Source organism: Aethalodelphis obliquidens, unplaced genomic scaffold (assembly GCF_003676395.1).
Source record: "Aethalodelphis obliquidens isolate GAN/ISIS:26980383/991018 unplaced genomic scaffold, ASM367639v1 scaffold71, whole genome shotgun sequence".
Taxonomy (NCBI): Eukaryota; Metazoa; Chordata; class Mammalia; order Artiodactyla; family Delphinidae; genus Aethalodelphis; species Aethalodelphis obliquidens.
The window spans coordinates 5,912,523-5,932,309 of NW_020838015.1; the positions used below are offsets into that span (position 1 = coordinate 5,912,523).

General features: G+C 43.8%; 1 protein-coding gene across 1 annotated transcript in view; it reads right to left on the reverse strand.

Annotated features, from left to right (window-relative positions):
* The window catches only part of EFHC2 (EF-hand domain containing 2), a 250,923-nt gene that overhangs the window by 63,619 nt on the left and 167,517 nt on the right, over positions 1 to 19,787 (reverse strand). Inside the window, exon 13 of the mRNA XM_027091524.1 lies at positions 10,926 to 11,031. The gene's annotated coding sequence lies outside the window, so the exon portion shown is untranslated. The remainder of the gene's footprint in view (positions 1 to 10,925; positions 11,032 to 19,787) is intronic.

Consider the following 19,787-nt stretch of genomic DNA (forward strand, 5'->3'; position numbering starts at 1 on the left):
AACTAAATTTTGTTTTTTTCTCCTGTTAAGCTGTCTTAATCTCATTTTAATTATTCAACCAGCCAAAAGAACCTAGAAGGGTGGGAGGAAATTACCCCCCCAAAAAAAGTAACAATAATGCATTTCTTTTAACCCTGATCACTTTAAATCCCATGGCTCACACAATACCTTCCTGACTACTCCAGCCCCCCTATACTCTCTCTCTAAAATCAATACCACTTCCCTCAAATTTATTTCCCTTTGTCACTTTTCTCCAGGTTCTAGGTGGGAATGACTTTTTCTGCCTAAATATCTGATAAATGCCACAGGCATATTTGCAGTGCTTGAGGAACCCAAGGTCTGTACACTGGCAATATGATATGGTGATTTATAATAAGAAATATATATTTGGTTTTTTTCCCCATTTCTGGCACAGAGTTCTTAAAACTCTTAGAATTTCCTAAGTGATGAGAGCGATAAGGTCTCTTTTGTTACGTTAATGAAACACGATTGAAAAGCACCAGGATGGGGGCTGGTTGCCAGTGGAGCCAACCACGTGATTAGAGGGTTGGAACTTTCAGTCCCCCGCCTCCACTCCCCATTCCCACACCTCCCGGGAGGGGAGAGGGGCGGGAATTTGAGTTTATTCACCAACGGCCAATGATTTAATCAATCGTGTCTCTATAAAGAAGCCCCTGTAAACACCAAAAATGACAGGGTTTGGAGAGCTTCTGAGTTGGCAAACACGTGGAGATGTGAGGAGAGTGGTGAGCCCAGAGAGGGCATGGAAGCTCTGTGCCCTTTCCACCATACCTTGCCCTATGCATCTCTACCATCTGGCTGTTCCTGAGTTATATCCTTTTTTAATAAACAGGTTATCTAGTAAGTGAAGTGTTTCTCTGAGTCCTATGAGCAGCCCCTCCCAAGGAGGAGGTCATGGGAACCTCCAATCCACAGCCAGTTGGTCAGAAGCACAGGCGACAATCTGGACTTGTGAATGGCATCTGAAGGAGGGGAGGTAGTCTTGTGGAACTGAGCCCGTAACCTGTGGGGATCTGAGGTTACCTCAGGTAGATAGTGCCAGAACTGAGTTGACTTGCAGGACACTCAGCTGCTGTTGAGAATTGCTTGGTACGGGGGAAAAATACACACTGGAATTGATACCAGAATTGTAGCTGGCCCTCAGTTTTAGGGAGATTTTCACAGGTATCCGTTTAAATGAACTAACAGGAATCAAATTGGGATCTAAAGGAAGGAGGAAGCAGGAGATAAGAGTTAAGAAACTCAGGGGGATGGGGCATCGATAGAGTAGAGGGAAAAAGTATCTTCCTCATAATTTTGCCTGTAATTGGGTCCACCTAAAGGAATCACATGGCCAATCTCTTTGTAAAATAAAGAGGTCTTTGCTAACATGAGAAATCCCCTCACTACCACTGCCTAATTGTTCTAATAAATCTGCAAGTGCTCCAAACGTTACATAATATTTATGACTGGGCAGTGAGTTAAAATATTCTTTGTCCTCACTGACCTTTTATTCATCCCACACTACAAAATGCGAAGAAAACTCCAGATCATGTTGTTTCCCAGCAGTGCACATACATTTTAAGTGGAAATAACTGCGTGGTGATTTTACAGCAGGTGAGCTCATCCACAGCAGTCAATCCCTCCTGTTTTAGACGGGGACGAGCCTGCTTGTATTTCTGTAAAACACCCCGCCTAAAGGTGCATGATCAGAATCTTAACTATCTGTGTGTAGCGGGTTCTGCCTGCACCTCTCCTGATCCCCTCACCCTTTCCACTTTGGCGCACACCAACCTAACTTCCAGCCATCAGCACCTGCACTCCTTCTCCTGAGACCTTCCCTTTGGCCTCTGAGGCCTGATTTGGCTGTCCCTGTAACATGCCACAAGTGCCTGGGAATTCATTATTTTCACCCACTTCAGGAGCAGCTCTCAAACAATGACAGGAGTTGATGGATGGGATAACGCTGAGGTACCTATCAGCCACTGCATCCCTGTGTTTCCCAGAGGCATTACGCTCCAGTCATTCACATTTTTACTGGTTTGATAATATGCCCTGTGTTAACTCCTTCTCTTCTGTTTCTCACTTCCCTACTCCCTTGCTAGTTATTCCCTTCACTTCGTCCAAAAAACCATTTATACTCAAATCCTTGTCTCCGAGTCAGCTTCCAGAGGAAGCCAAAGATACTACGCAATTTTGCATTTTTCAAAATTAATAAAATGTCTATGAAAGTCACAGTACAGCTCGGAACAAAGCAACTTCTTGACAAACGGTGGACGGATCCAAAGTCTCCAGTGTGACTTCCAGGTAATTCCAGAGACGGTACCCAAATCTCAAAACAAAATTCAGTTTAATCTGGAGCATAAACAGCATGTGCCACGTAGCATTTTCTGGAAGAAGGAAGAACTATGAAATGCAGAGTGAAATTCGGCAATAATGCAAAATCATGACTCTAAAATGGCTGGAAATCATTGCCTACAAGAGGGCCCCATGACAGCTTTCAATCTGGCTGTCACTAGAGCTACTTAAGATGTCAGAGAAGTTGGCAATAAATTACTTATTCATCAATGGTGGAAAAAAATGTAGCTGCTGATCTGTAAAACCACATATCCTTGAAATGGGAAGCAAAGATGGCCCTGGATGGAAACCCAGTAAACAGCAGCTGCCCGGTGAGAACAGCAAAGCTGTGTGTGAGCTCATAGGTCCTGGATTTATTTGCTTTGACATTTTTAAAAGGAAATTTAATTGGATTATGTCTCCTTCTAGTTTAAAATTTTCTACTGTAGTACTGGCCACCAGATGCATGCGGGGAAAAGATTGGGAGCCAATTAAATTCCACGCTTCACTGAAACAAGGTTATTTTTATTCGTCCCAAATGTAAGGCTGATAGAGTCATGTTAGTGATTTCACTCTCTTACTCCCCCTCCGCTCAATCAAAAAAAAGGATGTTTTTATCCATGAATTTGTAGAAAGATCCAGTACTGTGTATGGAATTAAAATTGTGGTTTTCTTGGATTTTCTTCCTTCTACTAGGTTGACGTGACCTTGGAAATAATCAAATTAAGTTGACAGAAATCATAAAAACAATGAAATTTCAGTAAAATCAAATGGAAATTAATTTGGGGAAGAAATTTTACAGATACTTGTTGAGATAATCAAGAGCATTCTGATGACATAAGGAAAAGCTCAAAACCAGGAGATTTGCTTATATGCCTATCCATTTCTGTCCTTACTGTAATGCCAGTATTTCACAATTGCTTCTCTTCGCCCTAGACAAAGCTTCAGTAGAGTTGTCATCTGTGTGACCGCAGCTGAAACACAGTTGTAACTTTTAAACAAGAAATCTTTCCTTGAAATTGCATTACGGGGCAAGTAAAGTTTTCAAGTAGACATGGATATTTTTTAGCGTTAGTGATAGCTTTATTCATACAATTCAAGTAGACATCATCCAACCCTTTAAATCACAGTAGACTCTGGAAGTTTCCTACTAGGTCACCGCTTTGTGTTACGTAATGAGTATGTGTTTACCAGTTATTTTTTTAAGTCTTATGAGAATGATTAATAATCTTTTATTTCAACTGTTAAATTCAACTTGAAATATTAGACATAACTTCGCTTACTTAAAGAGTTGGCACTAGCCCCTAACTATATAATCTTGACCTTTAGGAATGCCTTTGAGTCTCAGCTTCCTATCTATAAATTGGGAATGATACTTATTCTCACAAAATGCTTGGGACAATAAAGTGTCACAGGGTATTCCACCCTCTAAATACCAAAAGGAGATCCTCGACAAGTGGGGTGCCCAAAGATATGTCCCAAGGTGTATGCCACTGCCCCCTACTCCCCAGTGCCAAGGCTATATGTCACCCTGTTGTGACAAGGGGAAACTTTAGAGCCAATTGTTAATGCTTCTGCAGCTCTCGTGCTCGTAAAATGAAGCCACTTCCAATTTTTCTCAGAAACGTCAAAGGATAAGATGCCAGTCACACAGTGCAAGTTATAAAGTTTATAGGAGAACTGATTTCGTGTTATTTTTAAAAACGTGACTTCTGAGATTAACCAGGCAGGCTCTAAGCAGCGGGACCTCTTTTGCCAGTTTTACAGCTACCATCTGTGAGCAAGCACAATAGAATGGAATTGGGGTCTCTAGGCCGTGACAGCACCAGGGCAACATGCTGAGACCACAGATAGTCACATAATGGAGTGAGAATTAAATTACAGCCCCAGTGGCTCACCATGGGCTGCTGTGGAGGACAGGCAGAGGCCCGGCCAAGGGAGCTCCTGAGAATCCAGGCTACAGGCCACAGTCAACAATCCTGGTGGGTGACAGTCAGCTTCCACCCATCCACACAGGGAAACCTCTCACTAACTCAAAGCTGGACTCGCTACAACCACAGTCCTCTCTGTGAATTTTGCTTCTTTGTTGTTGGTCCCCAGGCCTACTAGCTGATGCCATGTAACAATCACATGTAGGTGGAGCCCCATCGGAGTCAGAAGGACCAGTCCTAACATCCAGTAGACCCAGCTTCAGGAGCTGTTAATCTTAAAAGCTGGCTGTGAGGCTTGCTCACTGGAGCCCCAGTCTTTACTCTGGTAACAGACTGTACTGGCTCATCCTCCATTTGCCCCTCAGGATCCATCTTTTGCTCTTCTCACCAAGCTCTCTGCCCTGGGAGACTGACCTCTGTGGACCGCATCACTTCTCGAGCTTCCTTGGTTCTCTGGCTTCCAAATAGGTCCAGCCAATGGGGAGCAGCAAGAGGTCAGGGTATTGATTCCACTTCCCCTCTCCCTGCTTCTTCCCTGCCCAACCACGCTCTTCCACTGGGCTCCAGTAATACCAGTCCCTCCCTGCTTCTCCAGACCCAGGGATGGTAAAGGCTTCCCACTCTAGCTAGGCCCTGGGCACTCCACTGCCCTGATTGGTTCCCTTAACCCTACCTTCTCCTCTGTCAATAGTCCCTGCACTAAATCCATATCCCGACCCCTCTGAGTGGGCCGTGTGTCTCCTGCTAGAACCTCACTGGTACAGGGACTCAGCCTGCTCTGTCCCCTGGTCGTGGCTGAAGGCTTGGTTCAAGCCTGCTGGCTGGCCCCCTCTGGTTGCTGAATAGTGCTAACTTCAGGATTCCCCATCACTGTGCTCCCTGTTTTGGAGAGACTCCCTGCTAGAACTCCCTGTGGCGCTGCCCTTCCAATCCCAAGTACTGTGTACCAGACCACCCCCCTACTCAGCCTGCGGTTGGCTAAAGCCCACAGCTAAGCGGTCTCTTTTCATTGCTCAGTAAGATCCCTAGTTCAGGGAAGAGAGCCTGTTGAGGACAACATTCAGCCCGAGAGAAGGATACCCAGGTTCTGAGTGGAGGCTGGTGACTCCTGGAACTTCAGCCAGAGACAGCTCGTCCAGCTCATACACTGGAGGAAGCACACAGCCGCCCCACTGCTGGCTTCCACCTGGGCCATACTTCCACACAGGAGCTCAGTCTGCCATTCCTTGTTCTCAACAGAACTTTAACCTGTCACGTCACATTCAAGGCTGGGTCACTTTCACAACCTGGTGGATCTTGTCCTGAAGTCCCACATATGATTTTTGGGCTACAGCAGACTCCCTAAGTGTTGGCAATCCCCAAAGCTCGAAGTGAAAGGTTTTCTTTGCCCAACTGGGCCCCACAGACCTACACACCTGGTCCAGCTCCTCTACCACTTCCTCTTCTGCCATAATCACGGCCTCTTCTGGCATAACCTCTTTCTTGTCAGTTCCCTGCCATGGGTGAAAGCTCAGACAATAATAGAGGAGCAGGTGTGTGGAGAAGGCTGTGCCACAGGCCAGGCCTCCAGTTCATACCAAGAATAATCAAGAGTGGTTGGTTGCCAAGACATGATATACCATCCAGAATCCCCTTGAGGAAGGACTTGGTGGCCCAGTTGCTGGGAGACCCCTTCAGGGATTACCTCAGCTACAGAGCTGTCTTGGCTGCAAAGAGCCACATTACCGCAGGTCATACCCCTTTCTAAACCAACCCACAGGGATGAAGTCCAGGCCATTTTGGCCCAACTCAGGACAGCTCTGAAAGGCCATTCTAGCTCCAGAGTTCCCTTCGGACCAGCCAATGCTGTCTTTGGACCTGCATCGAAGCTCAACTTCTCCCTCTGCCCACTCCTATGTCCCTCCCCTCCCTTCCACAGGTATTGATCCCAAGGACACTCCCAAATAAACATACTGCACATTAAACCCCATCTGCTTCCTGGAGAACCCAACCTGTGACAGGCTCTGACCCAGAGTGTCTCAGGGCATTATTAGATATTAACATTTAGGTACACTTACATGGTTCAGGAGATACTATACTTTTCATTACTCATTCTACTCTCTGAACTATGCAATATTACGCTCAACCCATTTACACTAAATATTTTCACATAGATTACAGACTCACTGATACCATTCCCAAGCTATCTTATATCCTCTTTAATGGAACGATAGCAAGCTCAGGAGTACCAGAGTGCTTCAGACTCTGGAATTTAGTTAAGTTCTCATTATTGGTTAAATTGATTAGGTACTATTTGATAACTATGTTCTTCCTTTTTTTAAAAAAAAAACTGGCTGAAAAAGAACGGCCCTATCCAAATGTCTCCCACAGACTGAACTGCTTCTAGGCTTGGTCATCAGAATTGACAAGAGGCCCTAAGACTAAAGTTCTTTTCACCATAAATGAGTAACAATTGAAAGAGCTGACTTACTGCTAAAGCACAGGCCCTATCTGATGCTACACTGCTGTTCTAACTCTTTTTTTGGGGGGGGGGCGGGTACGCGGGCCTCTCACTGTTGTGGCCTCTCCCGTTGCAGAGCACAGGCTCCGGACATGCAGGCTCAGTGGCCATGGTTCACGGGCCCAGCCACTCCGCGGCATGTGGGATCTTCCCGGACTGGGGCACGAACTCGTGTCCCCTGCATCGGCAGGCGGACTCTCAACCACTGCGCCACCAGGGAAGCCCAGCTGTTCTAACTCTTACGTTTAACGATAGAATCACTGATCTTAGTCCTCAAGGCCCAGCCCACTGACTTGAGGATGTAAGACATCTCCATTTTACGAACAACAGTAATAGCTAACATTTAAGCTGTTACTATGGGACAGGTACTGTGATAAGTGTCTCACGTGTATCAATTCAATCCTTACAAGCAACCTGACAGAAGCACTACTTTTATCTCCATTTTTGAGATGGGGCAATGTGAAAGGTTGAATAACTTACACAGTCACCCAGTGAGTCAATCATAGAGCTAAGGATTTGAGCTCAGCTTCATCTGATTCCAGACCTTCTGCTCTACACTCTCTCTCTAAAGAACCTGAGGTCCATGGCTCAGTAACTGCCCCAGTTGACAGAGTAGGTAAGAGATGAAATGGGGGAGGGGTGGCTAAAGGGAAAGTGGATCTCTGGCCTTTCCATGCACTGACTCTTCTTCCAACATGGGTGGTGATCCTTTTGTAGGTCCTTAAGTCAATTTAATGGGTAATGAACTATATTCAAAAGAAAGAAAGAAGGCGGGAGGAGAGAAAAGAAAAGAGAAAGGAAAGAAAAAAATCATACATCATCACATGCAGTTAGAATAGTATTGTTTCATGAGACGTTTGGGCCATTGTATATGTGCATGCTGGGTTGCTAGGGAAAAATGTCTTTCTTACCGTAGGTTGTAGTACCAAAAGGTAATTAAATTTCATTCAAGCTCAACAGTCATCAGGAAAATAAAAATTCAAGTAACAAGATACCACGTTTTCAAAGGCAAAAATGTAAAAATAACTTGAATGCCTATCAATAGAGAAATGGATGAATAAATGATTCCATATTCATACTACAGTATTAAAGAATGGCTTAGGTCTACACATATTAAACTAGAGAAATGTCCCATGGTGTACTATTAAGAAAAACACACTGCAGATAAATGCCTGTGGTATGATTATATTTTTGTGCATGAAATGATGAAACCCCCAACCCATAGGTAAACATTTGGGTGGTGGATTGGGTGGAATGGAAAAGGAGAGAAGGAGGAAGTAAGGAAAAAAACACAACAAAGGCCGTTGCTAACTAGCAAAAATAAGTATGTGTATCTCTCAGGATCCCAGAAGAAATAGCAGACATATGCAAACTGTGTAAATTGAGAAGAGTTTAATAAAGAGACTATTTACAAAGTTGTGGCAAGTGTTTAGGAAAAGCAACAAGGGATCCTCCAGACCCTCAGGGACTGTTGCCACCACCTGGGGCTGAAGGGGCACGTGAGGGTGGCTGCCAGAGCCCGGAGTAGACAGCTATGTGGAGAGACCCTCCAGACAGGTACTGTGGCCCTGGGCAGGAGGAGGCAGTCAATCTCTTGTGACTGTCAGGGAGGGAGATGACTTTTATCTCGTCCCACCCTCCACTCTCCTGCTGGTGCGTCCCATTGGCTCCCCCAACTGGAGGCCAGAGGGCTAGGGGTCCCATTGATGAAGCCCGCAAAGATCAGCTGTCTAGGATTCAGAGCAGGGTAGATGGGGTTGGAGAGAAGTCCCAATGGGACAAATGGATGATATCCGACACAGAATACTGTAACATTAAATGAAAAGGTGGAATATAAACTCCATCTATCATTGTTCTTTTTACATGTAAAAATTACATATTTGCATGGATACGAATTAAAAGGTTACCAAATGACAGTATTTATTTGCTTTGTGATAGTATCTTGGACTTTAGTTAATTAAATCCAATATCTTCAATACGATTGTACTTAAATGATTTTTTCCTTTTCCATGCTTTGCGGTAAAACAGACCTGAGTTAAAATTCTAACTCTACCATACCCTGGCTGTTCCCCTAACTTCCTCATCTCTAAAATGGGAATGATAAAAGTATCTACTGTGGGCTTCCCTGGTGGCGCAGTGGTTGAGAGTCCGCCTGCCGATGCAGGGGACGTGGGTTCATGCCCCGGTCCGGGAAGATCCCACATGCCGCGGAGCGGCTGGGCCTGTGAGCCATGGCCGCTGAGCCTGCGCGTCCGGAGCCTGTGCTCCGCAACGGGAGAGGCCGCAACAGTGAGAGGCCCGCGTACCGCAACAACAACAACAACAACAAAAGTATCTACTGTGACAGGGTGGGAGAGTGGCATGGACATATATACACTACCAAACGTGAAATGGATGGCTGGTGGGAGGCAGCCGCATAGCGCAGGGAGAAAGGCTCGGTGCTTTGTGAACAACTGGAGGGATGGGATAGGGAGGGTGGGAGGGAGGGAGACGCAAGAGGGAAGGGATATGGGAGCATATGTATATGTATAACTGATTCACTTTGTTATAAAGTAGAAACTAACATCATTGTAAGGCAATTATACTCCAATAAAGATGTTAAAAAAAAAATCTACCCTCAGAAAGTTGCTCTGAGGATTAAATGAGCGAATAGATTTTGAGGTCTTAGAACAGTGCTTGACACATAGTAAATGCTTTAAAGTGTTTGCTGTTGTTATGGTGACGAAGGGTCGTCAAGAGCCTCCTACGGGGTCTACTTGTCTCCTTGTCCTCTCTCCAATCTACCCACCACCCAACCAGAGCAAGCTCCCTTTAAAGGGCATACCTGATCATGTCACTCTCTTCCTTGAAATTTGTCCACGGTCTGCAGACTTTGTAGGACGATACTCAGACCTCACCCGTGCAGCTGTCTCCAGCTTCATTCATCTCCACTCCTCCCTCTGTGCCTCCATCCCAGCCACACCAATTCTTTCCGGTTCTGCACAAGAGCCGCGTTGTCCCATGCCCTAGAGCCTCTGTTGGGAATGCCTCTGGGCATACCATGCCACTTTTCCTACCCAGCTCTTACTATTCGTCACTGAAATTTCAAGCATCATCTCCCCTAACACTTCCTGTGCCCCCCAACCCTCCTTAAGGTAGCAATAATGACTGTCTCTAGACCCCAGCGCACAGCATAGAAACTGCTGAGAGTGGATACTTAAACATGATTTGTCTGAGAATTAAATTTATAAATGAATGAGTTAAGTAATTGCCCCAAATTCACTCAGCTACGTAAGTGGCAGAGCCAGAGTTCAGCCCCAGCTCTGTTTGACTCCAAAGGCCATCAGTGTCTCCCAATCATCTGGAAGTTCTAAGGCTGCCTGACACTCCAGAGTAGCTGCATGCCTGAGGGAACTCCCCAAGGGCACTAGACCAGTTCAGGCCAGAATGAGCTGGTCATCAGAGACCGGGAGGAATAAATGCCTCCTTTCTGGGAGTATCAACCACATGACATTTGCTTTATCAAGGGACTTTCCCAAGAAAATCAATTTCTGGAGCATGTTAAAATATAAACAAACCACCACCCACCCACCCACTCCTTAAAGACAATTGGTCCAAAGAGATCTTAGAGAATTCAGACAATTCCACAATGTTGAGAGCATCATCCGATCACATGAACTCTGTTTTCCCTAACCAAGCATTTTCCTACTGAATTTTTATTTTATATTTGGCCCCACTATGAAATATACATGTCCATACTATAATGTTTCACCCAAGGCAAACCTGCGTGCACAGCCGCAAACACACTGGGGATTCTTGACATATGCACTATTTGAGACTTGCTCTTGTAGCTTATGATGATATTACCAGAATCCCTTGATAACAGTGTTTGTATCTATTTATAACTGTAACCTATTATCCTATTTTCCATATAATTGGATATGACTTGGGTTAAAAAACATTCAGCTGCATAAGAAAAATCACGCTCTTATACAGCAGATGTTCACTCATTATGGAAAGTGAATTAGACTTTAACACAAATACCCAGAAATACATAGTCCTCTTTCCAAAAGCACTGATGTTACTATTTTACATTGAAAAATAATTTTAAGATAAAGGATATTAAAAACACAAGGGAGGTAGCCACAGCTGGTTTTTAAAACAGGTGTTACTTTTACCTCTTTAATGTACCATACTGCTTCCAATTCTGGCATGGGAGTCACTCTCCAGTTCAGGGCACAGAAAAATGACTCGTAATTTATTTGTTTTTCACTGTCTTCAAACCTAAAAATATAATTATAACATATGATTTGACTCAATCTGCAGATTTCAGGACCAAACTGTCAGCTTAAATCCACCATGAAAACATACTACTAGATGTGCTTCAATACCGATATTTTTCTTATTTCTTATTACCTTGTTTTCTGTTTCGAACCCTCCAGAATGTAAATTCTTTGAGAGCAGAGACCTCACACATCTAATTCACCAAAGTATCCCCAGGACCTAGATCAATGCTGGCACATAGTAAGTGTTCAACAAATACTTGTTGCAGTTGCCATAGAAACAAATTAATTTATTCAGCAGCTAAGACTATTGTTATATTTTGTTAACAGTACTGAAGCTCCTCTTAGTTTAACAGGTTGATACTATGTCAGTAAAAATTTTAAAACGTCTTCATTTTTCTTAAATTGTATGCCTTTTAAATCTTTAAAGCAAGCCTAGATTCATTTTGTCTCCTAATATATTTTTAGGAAAAATAAAAGGCACTTTAATCATTTATCATGTAGCCATTAAAAGGGCTTATGTAGATCCATATATGTTGTCATGGAAATGTGTTAATAATATATTGTTGAGTGGAAAGGAGGTTATAAAATAGAATGTAGAGTTATGGTCTCACTTTAGGTTTATATTTGTACAAAACAACATTTAAAAAGTCTAGCAACAATACACGGAATTATTAAGAACAGCTACCTGTAGCAAGAGAGATTATAATTTTTGCTTCTTCTTTAGACTTTTCTGTATCATCTGAATAGCTTTAAATTCATAATCAGAAGATATTAAGCCCATTTTCGTTTTGAAAAACAACAACAACAACAAATGATTACCCTGCACCATAAAACTGTAGGTCAAAAATAACTAACCTGTTTGACTGCTATTTCCTAATTATGGAAATTGACTTAAATTTATCCTTAACCATAATAGAGTTTTGGCAATTAAGACCCCCAAATTTCAAGACAATTGCTATAATGACCTAAACACAGACAAAATACTTCTTACTGTAATACCTCAATGCTATTTTTCTATTCTGAATTTGACCACCTCTGGCAATTTCTAAGGCTAAATACATACTGGTTATGTAACACGATTTTTTTGAAGAAAAAGACAAAGGTGGTCACTAAGGCACTGTTACAAGCACCCTGCTCCAGGCTCCTGCCCTTCTCTCAGGACCTCTAACTCAACACGCCCCTCCAACCAGCAAGTGAGGTACGCAAAGTTACTACTGCAAGGATGAACAGAGGATAATTAATTATAAGAAAACTCCGTGATAACAGAAGCAGGAAAAAAAACCCTATTCATAATCAGTCAAAAGGCTTTTCTCTTTTTTTTAATCAAAGCATGAAGAAAATAATAGCTCGTATTTATAAACTAATAACAATTAGCAGCAATAAATTAAATGTTACGTGATGAAGTTACATAGACTCATTAAGCTAAACAAAGTAGAATAAACAGAGTGATCAGAAGAGGGGAAAGGGAATTCAGTCATTCTTTTGTGTACATTTTCTTTGGCCAAGGATTCTGGGATACAACTCCAGTATGCTGCCCCCTACCACTGTTTATCCTTTGAATTTTGGCTCACTCGTCATTTGAACTCCTTGAAAGGACATGTTCTGTTTATGGAAATATTTGTAGCCAAAATGCAGGACCATTATGTCTTTTATTTGCATGTGTTTAGGGAGAAGAACTAAAACTCAATCAATTAAAGATATTTTGTAAGAAACTCCTTTAGCATGGTGCATCGAAGAAAAGTATTCCCTAATACTCTGAATAGGAGCTGAGGTCACAGAATGAGATCATGGAGGGCCTTTGACTTTCATACTAAGGACAACTAAGAGCCATTGGAGTATATTGTATAGAACAGTTACCAGATCTAAGTTATATCTTCTGAAGATCACTCTAGCTGATATATTGCAACTACAATGTAGGGGCAAGGCCAAAGTGGCAAGGGCAGTTAGCGGTCTTCTGCAGTAATCCGGACAAGAGATAATGGTGGCTTAGGTGACAGTGGTGGCAGTGGAGGGAGGGCAGTGAGGAGTGGTGAAGCCTGAATATATTTTGAGTGTAAGACTCCTGAAGGATTGCATATAGTGTATAGGGGAGGTGAGGGGGAGAATGAATAGGAACGGATTCAGGACAACTCCCAGGGTTTTACTTGAGCAACTGGAAAAACAGAGTTGCCCGAACTGAGATGGGAAGGACTGCAGGAGCTACAGGTTGGGAGAAAAGACTGGGAGTTTGGTTTTGGATGTGTTACATTTTGATGGGAAGTGAGCAGTTGGGTATATGAGTCTGTAGTTCAGGGAAGATGTTTGAGTTAGAGATAGAAATGTGGGAGTCATTAGCATATAGATGATAGTTAAACCCACCAGACTGGAAGACTGAATGAGGTCACCAATGAACAAAATTTCTTCATCTGTTCCTACAATACAGAATTTAATTGTTGGTAAATTCCCATCACATCAATGACAGGAGGCATGTATTGAATCCTAGAGGTTTCAGAAGTATAATATCCCAGTAATTTGGGAACCAGTCAAAAGACTACCAAACAGATTTAGAATTACACCATCCCTCATACACAGTCCACTAACCAGTCCTGAAGGTTCTACCACCATAGCATATCACAAGTCTCTTTCTCTCCATCTTTTCTACTATTCACTAATTCGAAGCCACCATCATCTCTCACCTGGATTACAGGAATAGCTTTTGTATCTTGGTCTTGCTGCTTCTATTCTTACCTTGCTGCAAACCATCCTCCACCAGAATGATCTTTCTAAAACATAGATGTGATCAATTACTTCCTTGTTTACAACTGTGCAATGGCTTTCCAATCCACTTAGAACGCAAGCTGAACTCCTTACCAGGGTTTATAAAACCGCACATAATCTGGTCCCTGCTGACCTCTCTGACCTCCTCTGAAAACTCTCTCCTGTTCACAATGTTCCAGGTACACCAGCTCTCTTCTTGCTCTCTGAGCATACCAAGATCGTTCCCAGCAATGCAAGGCATTTGCACCTTCTGGTTCCTTTGTCTGGAAAGTCTCAATTCCAAAGTCTCAATTCAAAGGCCTCAGAAAGGCCTTCCTGCAGTTCCTCTTACCTAACCAAGTCCCCATGCCTAAGTCTGCATTTGCCCTGGATCATGGCACTGGATGGTACAGGAAAACTTCTGGAAGTCACCACTGGAAGTCCTATTATCACACCTCCTTACCAATTCGTCTTATATTTACTCATGCTCACCTGTTAACCCTGGGCCCCCAGCACTCTTTCCTGCCCAACTCATGATATGTCAGACTCAACACATCTAACAATTTACCCATCTCAAAAGATATTTGGGAAGGATATTCCTGAATCAAATGATATTCGGGAAGGATCAAAGGCTGTAAATGAAAGAGTACACAGCTTAGAAATGATGTACAAAATCTTTCTGAGGAAAAATGTTTGAAAGATTTAATCTTTCCAAAGTCCCAAAGCCAGGCCTCAGGGAAGAGTTGAGTCAATGTGGTAAAATACTCCAAGTTTCTCTTTCCAGTTCTGTCTTGGAGGATTTCAATGGATATGGGAATCCCCCCAAAAGGAGCAAGGGAGAAAAGAACAAAGAATCTTTCAATTAAAAGGGATAAAATTAGCCAATGCTTCTTGGAAGAATTCTTTGCTCTTGGGAAGTGGATAGAGTTGCAGTAAATCACGATGGGTCACTCACAAATATTTATCTCCCTTTCCCACCAAAATCTCACCAAAATGACAACAAAGAAATAAAAATAGGTGATAACCCCCAATGGCAAAGATAGCTGGAAAACAAGGCAACAGTGGACAAGAGATTTCAAAATCGTTTGCAAGATGGAAATCAGGCTAAGGATTGGTAACTGGCTCGGCAGAGCTGAGGAAGGGAAGCTGGACTCGAAATGTCCATGGCAGAGGCAGGGGGCACTTAGAGATTAGCCAGTGTGGCCCACAAAACTTCTGAGAGGCTCAGCGATTACAGACTCCAGGTGCCAATAAAGGCAGGGATACAGTGGGGGCCGGAAAACAGGACTGTTTGAAAGCCTAAATAAAGCAAGAGCAGCTGAACCCTCAGGTATCTCCTTGTATACTGTACTCTTCCCTACAGGGGAGTGAGGCTTGTTCTCCAGAGAAATTCAACAAAAGCAGTTCTAGTCTTGGGGAGAGGAAGCATAATGGAGGGTAGAGAAGAACATTACACACTATACTGAACTTGGGTCTCTCAGCCCCTTTCCTTCTCCTTTTCTGTTTCCAGAACACCAGTGGCCATACTTAAATTCTCTTCCTTTCCCCTATCCCACCCTCCCTCCTAGCCCCGCAGGAGAAGATAGGATTCTCCTCTCAATACTCTGAATGGCCCCAAATTGTGGCTTCTGGGGATTACCTAATGAAAATGTGGGCTAGGAGATGACTCATGCAGTGAAACCCACTAATCAACAAGACCCACCCCCCAAAGCTTCCAACATTAAGGACAGAAGTCAAAACGGCAACAGGAAAAAAAAAAAAGGTATCAAGCAACATAGATAATTCAGGTAGCAGAGGGAAAGATGTGAGATAAGAGGATATATTACACCCACGAAAAAAGAACAGAAGACTAAAAATAGGAACCAAAAGTGTGCTCTTGGAATAAAAAACATGACAGTAGTAAATAGATGCAGAAGAAGGGGTGGAATGTAAAGTTGAGGAAACCCCTTAGTAAGGACATCATAATGACAAAGAAAAGTTGGGGAGAGAACGATCCAAATTCAAGAGAGCCAAAATCTTAATGATAGGAGTTCTCACAAGAGAAAAATAAAAATGGAGGAAAGGAAATTATTTTAAAATTAATGGAAAATTTATCAGAGCCAAAGGACAGAGTCTCCAGACCGGAAGGGCCCATAAACTGTTAAGCACAATGAATCTATATACAGACACACACACACACACACACACACACACACACACACACACACACACACACCACAAGCCCCATCATGAACTTCCAGAGCACCAGGAATAAAAAGACGATCCTAAGAGCATCCAGAAAGAACACCAGTAATGGGAATCAATATTATGCTAAATTCTCAAGCATCGTAACAGGAAGTAGTAGCAGTATCTAAAAATGAGAAATCCAGAAATAGCAGTACGTACATGCTATTTAAAGGTCTGCAGAAACAGCTAGAAGGACTGAAAGGCTGTTTCTTGAGAACGGGTCTGGGAGGTGGGGAGAGATGTGGCTGGAAACTGCTGTTGTTGGAATAAGCTTTTTAGAATGATTTGATTTTTTTTTTTTTTTTACTATAAGCATGTATCCGTTTGGCATAAATAAAAATGTAAGAAGTGTAAAAAGCAGACGAGAGACCTTGAAGCGTGCTTTCCAAGGTGGTGAACTTATACAAGTCAGACTTGGCAAGGCAGGAACACCACTCGTTGGGAGCATGTCCCGGTTTTCCTCCATGCTCCAGAACTCAGCACAGAGCTTCCTCCCCTGGACCACTGATACAGTGGGATTTTTCACGCCCTCATTTGCTACTATACACTACATCTACTATACGCTACCGTTAGATCAGGTTGTGAGAGAGAAAAGACTAGGATACAAAGGAGTGTTGCAGCTCTAAAAACAGTCCAGGTTGGAGAAGGAGCTGAGAGGGAGAAGTTTGGAGATGGAGAAACGCTTGACTATTAGGGGAGTGAGGACAAGTAGGTCAATTTCCCCTGAATACTATCTCCCCAGCCGTCCCTCCTGCCTCATGACTACAGGTAATCATTCACCAAATCCTCTCCATCCTTTCAAAGTATTTTGGAAAAGCCCATGAATCGTATAGAAAATGGATCTCCTTACTTCAGGGTCGTGCTGTGCTTCTGATCAAAAATGTTAGCATCCTGGTTTTCCACCTGAATCCCCTACTTCGCTCCTTGTCAAATGACATTTGACTCTTGCTTAGACTCTGATTCATGGTCAAAGGACAAAGACTTGCCACTATGGAGGAAATTCTTTTGAAAAGGCTGTGAAGGCGATTCCAAAGAAGAGCTTTCTATGGCGACATTGTTGGAATCAGCGCACAGCCTTCCAGGGGGACTGCTCTAAAGGGCAACACTAATTCTGGCTTTCAAGTGTGTCGATGCTTGTTAAAAAGTCAGCCTCCTTACTTTAAAGTGCCAGCTCACAGTGCTAAAGTGTTTTCCTAAAACCTCCATAAATTCTTCTTTCCCTTTGATACTTGGGCAAGCCGCCATTTCCTTCCCTACACAAACTAAAGGAAGAAGAGGGAGGGAAGCCGATTTCTCCGCTTCTCCTCTAGATAATAATGAACCGCAAGCAGGCTTCCCAATGCCTTGCTAGGTGGGAGTTCTAAGAAGTGAGTCTAACGTGTCATTTGACAGGTACTCCTGGTCCCCCTCCCAAAAATGATGAATGGCTTGAAAACCGCAGAAGCCATCCATCTCCTTGCTGTGGGGAATAATCCTGATCTGCTTTATTTCCACCATCTGTGGAGGTAATAGGCGCAGCAGCTGTATTCTGCTGAAGAGTAACATGGGTCCCCCTCTGCCGCAAAGGCCATCTCATAACTTAGGGGAACGGGCTGGCGGCAGGACCAGGGCTGAAAGGGAGGGAGGGTAGTGAAGACAATTTTTGACTCACTTGGTTGTGTTTGGTTTCAGTTCATTACCCAACAAACCCAGGGGTGCACACTGAAACACCTGGTGAGAGTCTTAAAGACCAGACACTTAAGGAAAAGAAGTGGAGCTCTAGGCCACCCTACCCCGATGGCCACAAAAACTTAGGAGTCGGCAAGATGGCGCTGCCCAAGTTGCCAGTGAGTTAACTCCTGTGATCTCAAATCGCCAGACCTCTAAATTCCAATTGTGAGCCCAGCACAGATCTCCTTAGGGACCAAATCACCTTATATTTGAAAAGGTAGAAAGCATCTGTGTGTGTGTGTGTGTGTGTGTGTGTGTGTGTGAGAGAGAGAGAGAGAGAGAGAGAGAGAGAGAGAGAGAGAAGGAGAGGGACAGAAGAGGGTTTCTCTCTGAAAACTTCCCAGTGCACCAAACACTCTGCAACATTAGCAAGCACATGGTTCAACCCTTGCCCCTCAGCTTCACTGCCACGTATTGTTGGGTGAAATCACTTGAGCCCCAACCATGCCTCTGGGAAGGGGGCAGAGGGAGAGGCTGGGTAGAGTATAATGAGATGATTTTAAAGCCCTGTTAACTTTTTCCATTTTAACTGATATTTCTGGATGAGGCACCAGCTCTCTTGGGAGGCCAGTTCTAAGGCATTCCATGGAGCCCAAAGACAGCTGTAAAAGACTAGCTTGGGGCAGAGCTGCTGGGGAAAGAGTCGCACTTGAATTTCCAGCTATTCCAAGTCCCAATTCGGAAGGCTACAATTAGGGGAGGAGGCTGCCTCTTTACTCCCCAGTCCCATCAGGAACACAGTATGGAATGACCTCAGAATACTCCCTACCTCTTATGGTTTGAGAACCAGGATTTCTTGCTTATTAGTACTGAGGACATATTAATACCCTAATGAAGGCGGAGAGGGGTTGACTCCATTTACAGGGATCACCTGGGCAGAAGGCAGTAGGGCTGGACTTCAGAAGCAGCTCTGCTAGAAATCAAGCCCATGTGTTTCTCCCCGCTGCCCAGTGTACCAGCACAGGACAAGTCTCCGGGATTGCAAAGGTGAATGAGATATCGTTCCTACCCCTAGGAGCTCAGATAGAAACAAAGGTTTAGGGTATCTTAGGGAGCTGTCATTTTAATTCCATTACAGATCCATTCAGGCCTGAAGCAAGCTCTTTGAGTGAGAGAGTCTCCTTATACCTCAACGTTTGCACCCATGAAATGAGGTATCATGCCTACCATCCACTAAAATGTACCTTTTAATGGGCTCAAGGATTTACAAGACATTCTAGGGCCCTAGGCACTATGTCAATACAGAGTGCCACTCCTATTATGAACAGGTAGTAGCTACCACTACATCGAACATTTAAGTCTGATGCTCTGTGCATTAGTGAAACGACTTCTGACTTCATTTGGCAAGTAAAGTGACCTCATACCAGCTACCACAGCACAAACTGACAGGGGCTGGGTAACCAGATGTGAAGAGATTTTGAAGTGCTGATTCCAGCAGGACTCGTGCTCATAAGGAAAAGACCTAACTGAATCACAAGAAAAATGGAAATGGAGTAGAGGCGAAATCTTCGTACCCACATGCCGGGTCAGGAGAAATTCACAGGTAACAATCTGGAGTGGGTGAAAGAAATCATCCGAATCTTTAGCCACGTAGGTTTTCATCTCCTGATCTGAATTCACACAGCAGCGGGGCTCTACAGATGCTCAACAGCTGCCCAGCTCCATCCCAAGGCAGGTAAAACTGCCCCTGGGCAGAGTGTGTGCTGAACCAAGTCAACAAACTCCGGGCCTGTCTCCCACGGGAGACTGCAGACGTCAGAGGGGCTCTGGCTTAGCGTGCCACAGGAGGGCTGTGTAGAAAGAGAGTCTGGTCAAGGCTCTGGAAAGCCCTGTGGAGTCTGTGGGGAACAATAAGAATGCAGAATATAAATGTAAGCTGCAGGCTGATGGGCCCATTAGGAATTAGGGCAGTCTTTGAAAGGAATCTGCGGAGATGATGCAAAACACCAAGCATGTGACCCAAATCGTGGCAGGGCATATTGGAGGGAGAGGGGAATGGGAATGAGACATTTTCTAATCTGATTAGTCTGAAGTTTCCCCTGAGTGTGGAGAAGGGTCAGTGCACAATTAGAGGCAAAGTTA